Here is a 9746-nt window from a genome sequence, read left to right on the forward strand (position 1 = left end):
TTAATTTTTGGGGCAGCTGGGAAGGGCAGGGTTGGAGTGGCAGTGGGTGAGGTTGGGCTCCATGGTGAGCATTTTTCCATGTGAAGCTCTGTCTCTTTTAGATCATTTTTGTTACTTAATATGGTTGCTATTACTGTTCCTTTTCTTATCTCATTGCTGTTTCCAGTAAATTGTTCTTACAACATTTTGTGTTTCCAGTTCTCCTCTCCATCCTGATGCAGAAAAGAGGGAGAGAGGAAGAGGGAGCAAGTGATTGGCAGCCTGATTTGAAGTTTCAGTGGGAACACTGAATTGGGGAATACCATTCCTAAACCAGGACAGCCTTAATTCAGCCCCAGTGTGGGGCACAGAGGGGTGAGATAACCACAGATCTGCCCAGAGCAGGCTGGAAACAGGTTTGATCCAAGCATTTTCTGTATTTGAGAAGTCACAATGTTGCTTGGTCTGTTCATGTGGGTGTGCTGCCTAATTCTGTGTATATTGCCATGGATGCTCCTCATGGGGGGATTTCAGGGCAGGGAGAGCAGTCAGGATAGCTCTGTGGGATGCCACTGTACTGTGGGATGCCACTTTATGACATGATAACATTGAGGACAATGAGGGTCACTTGATGAGTATTGTGTTGCTATGCATGGAGAACAGGGAAGGATGATTTTCCCCAGCTTTTCACCCCTTTTTCCTCCCTCCAGCCTGTTACAACAGCTTTTGAGAGTTTTGAATTCCTTTTGTATGTTAAGGAAAGCATCTTATTGTTGCTAAGTCTGCCAGGTCTACTCAGTGGGCCCCATAACATGTTGAGAATCAGGACAGAGATTTCTAGGGAGGTCATTCAGAGATTTGCTCCCAAGGATGAATAGACATGCATAGCATGGGAGAAAATGGGCCAGGTTCTGGGGAAATTCTCTGCTACAGTGGTTTGGAAGTACACCCCTAAAGAAGTGCAGAATATTCTGTCACTGTTGAAGTGACTGGCTTTTATTTACTGGACCCTGCTCATCATTAAAGAGCACTTTCTGGGGAGAGGGAGGAAAGCAGAGCCACCATGGCTGTCTTTCCTTCCATTTGGGATCCTGCAAGCTCCCAGCTTTTTTCTTGTATTTTATCCATACTTTTGGGGTAGCATTTTTGCAGGTTCCACTTATCCTGGTTAGAATGACGGTGGCTTGTAGGCCCAAATGTTCCCTTTTCTGAGGAGAGTAGTTCAAGTTCACTCCCTGGCCATCATGGCTCTTCAGCAAAGAATGAGGAAAAAGATCATTCAGAGCCTGTGATGTGCCCTTTTCAGGTGGTTTTGAATATTAGGATGCCTGGGCTGGAGATCAAATTGACACTGCTTGCTCCCAGGCTTCCCATTTGTGTGACACCTGTGGATGAATTCGTCACACCTCTGTCTTCATACACACTCTAATGAGCTCAGAGTGAGCTGGTGAGGAGAAAGCTCTCCTGTGATGTGAGTGGAAGGGAATGCTTGGCATTCATTAACAAATACTACCAATCCCAACTATATTCAGAAGGCATTTAGTAGGAAATCCTCTCAGGACTGACAGAAATTAAGCTCAGATTCATGGGTTGTAACTTCCATGTCAGTTGAGTCCTTTGCTGTTTCTGTCTCAGTAGACAGCATGAGTGCAGAGAAGTGCTTTTTTCAGGCAGCTCTCCTGCTCCACACTGCCAAATACTCCACTTGCCTGGATCTTTCTGAGTATTTGGACAGGGCTGAGCACACCTCATGTGTCTGTTTTGTTGGCTTCTCTGTGGTGCTCTTGCTGGTTTATCTGGCTTTTGGGTCTTGGAGAAGGATTTCTATCAGCATTTTGCTAGCTTGTTACACACATTTAGTGGTTACAAAAAGAAAAAGAAAGTGAACAAAATATCTATTAACCTTTGTTTCGTGACATCTGAGTAAAGAAAAATGAAAAATGTAACTTTTCCTGCCTTTCTCTGGACATTTTGTAGTAGATCCTGAAATGCTACATGCTTTAGGGAAGCGTCTGGACTAGAGGACAAATGAGGTGATAATTGCACGGAATGTGCAAGAATATAATCCATAAAGGCTTTGGGAAGAGTTGAAACTATTGCTTGGAAGGACATTGTACTGGAATTCTGTGCAAAGGACTCCATGGAATTATGTGTTCTTCCCTATTTGCTGTTTTCTCTCAGTGCTGTGTATGGAATAGAGCTCAAAGAGCTTAACACAGGGCTCCTGCTGTCAGAGAAAGCCAGAAAGAAATGCTTAAAGGATTCCTGCAGTGCAAGAAAGCTGTGATTAAAACACTTCATAACTCAGCTTGCCATAGAGATTTTCCCACAGCCCACGACTCCCAAGGGCAATTTCTCAGGAGAGATAACAGCTTGATGAGCAGCTTGTTGTCCTGAAGCCCTGTTCCTGCCATGGCTGCCACCTCTTCCCAGAGATGCTGAATGAGGCTCTGGGCTGCTATTCCTTTGGACAGCCCCAAAGGCATGTGGCTGGCAGTGCAGGTCAGTTTGCCAGTGAAGCTCCCTGTGCTGGAGCAACCTTTGGTGTGTAGTTGTTTCCTAAAGAAACCCTTCATAATCCAAAAAAATGGGAAGTGCTGTCACCTGCTCGTGTGTCCTTTTATATGAAGACTTGAAGGGTGCTGGCACCAGGCTGTTGTCACAGTGCCCAGGTGAGCCCATGTGCAGTGAAGTTACATTTGATGTCATTACAGGTCAAGCCCAGAAAGTGGGAATGGAGTATGAAGAGGAAGAGCTTTGTCTAAGGAGTGGTGTGATGGCCAGACACCCTGCCAGTGCAGCCCAGACATGATGGGATCACCTGGGCCTGGCTCACAGCCACAGCAGGGTGTGCCCAAGTTTCAGGTGCCTTGTGGAGTTTCTGCAGCATTTAGCAAGGCAAGATCTGATGTAGCTGTGTGTTTGCAAGTTTAGTTTCGGTGCTTGAAATGCAGAAGGCAAATGAATTTCACTCCCACCCACAGGAATGAGAGCCTGTCAGTCCAGCAAGGCAGAGGAGGTGTCCAGCTACCTCAAGAGAGAGAGCAACACACTTTTGGGGAGCTACCCTGGTGAGAGCAGAGCCAGCCCTGCAGCCATCCTGCCTGGCTTTATGGAGCAGTGCCACAGAGAAAGCAGTGCAGCACTTACTGCTGTAGGAAACACTGAACTCCTAGGTAGGAAAAGCATGAGGAGCTCTACTCTCTCTCCCAAGCCTGGGGCTTATCCTGCTTCCTCTGAAACCTGCTGTAAACAGTTCTGTAGAACTGATGGAGCTGGTTGTTTTTACTCAATCCCAACCCTCCCTGGCTCTCAGCTTTGCACATCTCATCTGTGGTGATGTAAATGGTGTCAGGTTTAAGGCTTTGTTCCAAGAGTGATCCATGTTGCCAGATAGAAATTTCTGTTCAGCCCTGTAAGTCACATCCAGGAAGATATGACAAAAAGTCAGGGAGATCTGAGTTATAAGATGTGCATTCCATTAGCAACTTCACCATGTTGAGGCATCATGCTTAAAGTGCTTCAGCCTGGCTGTACCCCTGGTTTTTATTGACAAGCAATTTGAAGCTGGTGGGGCAATGAGGAATTGCCTCATTTTTAAAAGCAGAAGCCAAAAATTCATGGGGAAAAACCCATGTAGGAAGCATAGGAGCTCACAAGTGTTGTGAAGGTAACTCAGTGTATTCTATAAAATTGGTAAATATACACACCCATGAGATCTAATGCAAAACTCTCATTAAACCAGATCCTTTGCTGCTTCAATAGCATATTTATTAAAAAAGAAAAAAAAGCACTGAGAGTAAAAGGCTTTCTTCAGAACATGCTCACTCATGTGCCTTGCAATTTCCATTTCCCCTGTTTATTTTTTTAAATTTTTCAATTTATTTTTACTTTTAAGAAGTTTTTCCATAAAGGAGAGCCCAAAACCTAGGCTGAGCTGTTCCTCTAGTGGTACTTGCTCTGAGTTCAGAGCTTCTCCCCTGCAGAGAACATGCAATTGGGCTCTCCAGGAATATTTCAGTCTCTTTGAAAGTTTGCACCCAGAGCAAGAAAACTGGTTTGAATCTTCCTTTCCTGCCCAGCAAATAGTCTCAGGCTGCTTTGAAACATGGAAGCAGCGTGGCAGGGATGGCTGTCCATGTGTCTGACAGCTGGGCTCAGCTCAGGGGCTGTGTCTTGGCAGCAGTGGGACTGCTGTGCTCTGTGTCCTGTCACAAACAGCTGGGACAGCCCTTGGGTTGAGGGCAGAATCCACCAGTTTGTTTTGCCAGCAATCTGTGTTTGGCTGCTTCATTTCTGAAAGAACTTAATGCAGCAGAGTTGGTGTTACTGACAGCCTCAACTGTGGTTTATCTGGCAGTAAAATAATTGCCAAGCTTATCCATGTCTAGTGTTTGGAGCTCCTAAATGTATCCTTTTATTCTAAGCTGCCTGTCCATGAAATAGACCTAGGCCTTTTTCTCATTTATATTTAACTGGGCATTTATGCATTTGTTGACTCGTTGACTGAAGTTGATTGGTGTGTGAGGATGAGATGATCTTTCTTGTCAGAATTTCAGATTGTGGGGGAGCAGTGGTTTCTGTCTGGGGATGTCTTGTTCCCCACCCCCCCAAACACACACAGACATTTTTCATATGGATATTTGAGGCATTGTACAAGGCATGACTGACTTGAACCCTTGTGTAACTTCTCTGAGGTAACAAAACCCAGGTTGATTTGATGGGCAGGGAAATAAGATGAACCTCAATGGGAGTTAAAAAAATAATAAAAAAATAATAAAAAAATAAAAGGCAGGGTGATTTTTTGGCATTCCCAAATTTTTTGGGAGGTGGTGTTCGGGCCTTGCTGCTTCAGACATGCTTGGTTACCCTCACTGTGCAGACTTATTAAGTGTGAAAGAGGAAAAAATCAATATAATTGCAGAAAAGACTATTTGGTAGCAGCTTAATGTTTAGGCTGTTACAGTCACAGAACTCACATCTATCAAAAAACCTTTGGACTCAAAGCAAATTTAGAAGAATTCTGGGCTAATTTGTGCATTTGTGCAATAGGATTGATGCACCACGTGGGGGCAATAAGGGATTGTCTGTGTCTCAGCTGTTACCTGTGGATAAGAACACAGCAGACACAGTTGTCAGATTTTGCCTGGACTTTTGTTCCAGTGTTGTGGCTCAGCAGCTCTGTTTTATTGCAGTTTGTAGCTTGTCTATGCTCTTGATTTTTGTGCTGTGGCTTCAGAACTGCTGCTGGCTACAGACTGTACCTTCTGGGCAGGGAGGACGTGCTGGAACAAGTTCACCAGTCAGACTGAGAGAAGCTGCTGAGTGAGTGTGTCTGTGTGTGTGCAGGTAGGAACATATGCTGTGCTTAATTTACTTGTAATTGCCACCTTCACCATGAGAGCCAAGTTAAAATAGAGATATAATTATGAAAGTCAAAGTAGGTGATTGCAAAAAGGCATCGCAGCCTCTTGGGGTTTTTCTGTTAGCTGAAGTTTTTCCTGTGCATAAGTACCCAGGCCTGTTCTTAAGAATTGGTTAATAATGAGGGTTTAATTCCAGGTCATGGTCTAAGGCTGGTGGACTTTGTGCTTTATAAAGGCTAATGTAATTAAAAGTTGCAGTGTGTGTAGAAGGGCTCTTGAAAAATACTCCAAAGGGGAACAATCTGAGAAGCTCAAAGATTTCCTTCTGAAAGAAGTGCTAGAGCATGATTGTGGGAGGCAGAATTATTTAAGATTGGAAGTGTAAAATCCCAACCACAGAGTCTACAAGTGTCTGTAGCGTGGAAATCAGTTGGTTTAGCAAGGTACTGCTACTGCTGAGTGGCTTTGCCATTCCATCTCTGCCAGTAGAAGAAGGTGTATTCTGACCATTTTTGAAGCATCTTCGTTCATTGCTGCTGAAGAACAGTATTTCTCCTATGCTTTCAGTAAATTTCAACAGTAAGTGAGCCTGGAGTAAGAGAGTAATTCTGGTAAGTGGCATGTACAGGTATGTGTTGTTCAATCTTTGTGCTCATCGTGTGCATCATATCTCTGCTTATCCAGCAATTCCTGTTCACCTTGAGTCTTTTGTCATTTGTTAATGAGAGTTAGTGGATTGGTCAGCTTTTATGATTTCACTCTTTTCAGTTTTTCTACCATCTGGGGTATTGATGGGTCATTAGTACAGAGCACCACCTGATTAAAATTGCTGAAATTTGCTTGATTTTGCTATTTAAGAAACAAAGTTATAGTCTTTGTGACTGTTGGGTAGAGAGCTTGTTAATCAGTGATGAGGCAGGTTGAGGAATGACTTGTTGATCCATGCAGACTGGTCCCTGCTGAGATGTCTAAGGTGATGTGGGGAGGCAATCCAGAGGATGGGTCAGTAAGACAAGACAACTGGTCTCTGTCTGGTTCTGCTGCACAGGCTGAACTCTTCAGGGCTGAAACACTTCCAGAGCAGAGACATGGCCAGGGTGGTCACTAATTACCATGACTTTTCATCTAACACATAAACACAGTGGTGGAAAAGTGAGTTTTTCCCCTGGTGCACCTCTGAGGTGCTCTGCAGGTGGTGCAGTGTCACTAGGTCCTCAAAGTGATCACCTTGTGGAGAAAGCTCTCAGCCCTTCCAGTTAGTCCTAAGTGACACTTAGGTTTAGGTTAATGATGCCTACAGCAAATTGTTGAATATCTCCAGGTAGTAACAGATGGAAGAATTGTCATACAAGGCTCTGGCTTGAACTAAAGCAGGACAATGGCAGTGAAAGGTCTGTGAACTGCTCCCAAAGGGATTCTGGTGCTTTCAGTGACCCTCCTGCAGTGAAACCCACATCAATCCATCTTGCTCTTTTCATCCTTGGCATGCCCATGTGTATTGTCATTGTGGAATCCCAGCACTAGACACTGGAGAGGTGAGCTGGTGACATGTGGCCCAGTTAGTTTGGTGCACATGGGATAAAATGCTGGCTCAAGTGGTTGTAAATAGTTTTGCTCTCAGCTATGCCAACTTGCTGCTGTAGACAGCAGGGAAGACACAATGGAAGCATTTGAAACTGCTTGCCTTGTTCTTATGAGATGGAGACCTCTGAGAGACAGAGCTTTGTAGTGTGTATTTGGAAAATATGTGCTGACAAAATCACCGTTTTGAGTCTGCAGAGTTTCTCTTTGTCATGGTGAAGGATCTGAACAAAAAGAAGCTTTCCCAGTTGTTATCTTGGTCGGATAAGAATCCTGCTTTGAAGGACTTCCTCAAACCTCATCCAGAGGGTGATTAAAGGAAAAGATGATATTATAGTGTAGTGAAAGGGTAATTCTAATTGTCCTGCTCAGGCCAAGAGAAAAATGTGGTGCAGATTATCTGTTGTATTACTTGAGTGAGAGAGTTACACCTTGTTATCAGTTTTTATCTCAAAAGGAGAAAGCTGTGCTTTGTCCTGACACTGCATCCTTCCAACAGCAACAGCTAGCTTTCATGTGTAATGACATTCTTCTACTAGTTTTGGTCTCTAAACTTCTTTCTCCTCCTGTAAAGGCTTCAAACACTGTTTGGATGGCTGAAAAGTTTGATTTCACGAGTGTTACAGAAACTTAAAAGTCTTTGTGGACAGCTGTGAAGAACATACTGCTGAGTCTGGTAGAGATAACCAATCCACTCCCTCTTTTAGTTTTCAAAATCACCAAACACCACATCTCAAGCATGTTTTTTGTTACAGATGCTGAGGATTTAATAAATGATTGAGTGTATAGAACAGAAATCCAACCTGATATGGCCCTTCCTAATTGTACCCTGTGGCTGCTCCATCCCTGTAAAGTTGGTTGGGGCTTGGAGCAACCTGGGATGGTGGAAGGTGTCCCTGCCCATGGCAGAGGAGTTGAAACTGGGTGTTTTTTAAGGTCCTTTCCCTCCCAAACTAATTCTCTGATATGATGGAAATTTGTTTTTTGTTTTGTTTGTGGGAGTAGACAGGTCAGAAATGAGCTGCGTGTGGAAACAGAGGTGTTCAGGATGAGGGTAATTAAATACCCTGAACCTTTGTGCCTTTTCCTTACTGCATTGTTTCAGTTCAGTAAATGACCTGTGTTTTGGATAAGCAACAAAGTCAGGACTCTTGAGTGAAGCATAAAGAGCAGCAGCAGGGTGTTGATGTTTCTAAAGACTCTGCCACATCTGTAATTTTTGCTTCCTCTACTAAGTGTGGTGGTATGTGGCTTTAAAGTGATCACATCAGATTTGTTCTCTTAGTGGCAGCTACTTTTTTGCACAAGAAAACTTCAGTGCTCTTTTTAGATGTTAAAGAAAGTGATTGAAATGAAGATGACTCTGAAGTGTCTGCACTTTGAAGGATGTGAAAGTGTATTAGCAGTTAAGTTGCAAATAAAAAGCCATGCAAATAAGGTACTGAAACAGCCTGTCAGTAATGAAAGCACTTCACCTGACTGAAATCACCATTGATCTTATATATGGAGTACTCTAAAATGTTCTGTACACTTTTGCAACTTTTTGCAACTTTTTTTTTTGTTTTGTTTTGGTTTGGGTTTTTTTTTTTGTATCCATGAGATTCTTCAGCTCCACATCACTTTTTAAGGAGAACAGATCACGGGGTGTATTTTTTAAAACCTTGTGTCTTTTGTTCTTTTGAAGAGATGAGAATGCTGTTAGTCAGGAATTACTCACTAAATTTGCAAGCTGCCTTTTGGTGAGTGAGAGTAATGAAGCTGCTTCTGTTTGAAAGTGCTGTTCTGCATAATTTATGTGCTTTTTATTACCAAAAGTCATATGCTACGCCAGTATTTTGTTTTTCATATTGCTGTGAAAAGGTCAAGTTCTCAGAAACAAGATGGCTCCTTGCATTTCTCATGCTGTTGTCCAACAATCCATATCTAGAGAAACCCAAGGATTTCTCTCATTCCTGTTGCTTCTTGTCTTGAAGAGCAGGCTGGAGTGAGCTATGGGTGACTCAGGAGTTGTGAAAGGTGGCCCTTTTCAGGAAGAGCTCTCTTCCTGGCTATCCTGTTATCTGCCAGCCTTGGCCTCAGCTTTAGGGCTGATGAAATCCAGACGGTGCAAAGATCTGTTTGTCCTGCGCTGAATTTCCTACAGTGTTTTGTTCTTGTCTGTGTCAGTGAAGGCTTACTGGCTGGGGAGGGAGGAGGAGGAGGAGGAGGATGCTGCTGCTTTTGTGGTCTTCAGCTCCTTTGGCCAGCAACACTTCCCAATGCCCCTGTGCAGCACACAATTTCTCCTGTTCTGTATTGCTGAGTCTGTTTCTATCCCCACTTAAAATTTATATGTGAAAAATTTAACCAAGTGAAGACCTAAAATTTTCACTGCTTGGCTTGGGGCTGGTTACTGGCATGGTGTTGTCCCGCAGGGTGGTGTTGAGATCTCATGGTGAATGAGATCTGTGGGGTGCGCCTGATGGATGTCTGGGGTGGCATGGGGGGAATCTCGTGCCTCTTTTTGGGGCGCAGCAGCCGGTGAGCTGGCTGCCCTTCTGCTTCGCGTGGAAATATTGTTTTAAAGCCTTCCTCGTGCAAAACCACACTTCGGGTTTCCCTTCGGAATAAAATAATCCTCTAATCCCGGCGGACCCGGCCGGGCGGTGGGGCAGCGGGAGGGCTCGGTCCGTGTCCATGCCCGGCTGCGCTGCAACTCCGTGCGCGGAGCGAGCCGCGGGGCCTGCCCCGGGCCCCGTTACCCGCCCGCAGGGTGGGGCCGGCCCCGCCCCGGCCCCGCTGCCCACTGCCGGGCGGGGCGGGGCGGGGCCGCTCGGGGCC

The sequence above is a fragment of the Fringilla coelebs genome, assembly GCF_963513975.1.
Source record: "Fringilla coelebs genome assembly, chromosome: 10".
Lineage (NCBI taxonomy): Eukaryota > Metazoa > Chordata > Aves > Passeriformes > Fringillidae > Fringilla > Fringilla coelebs.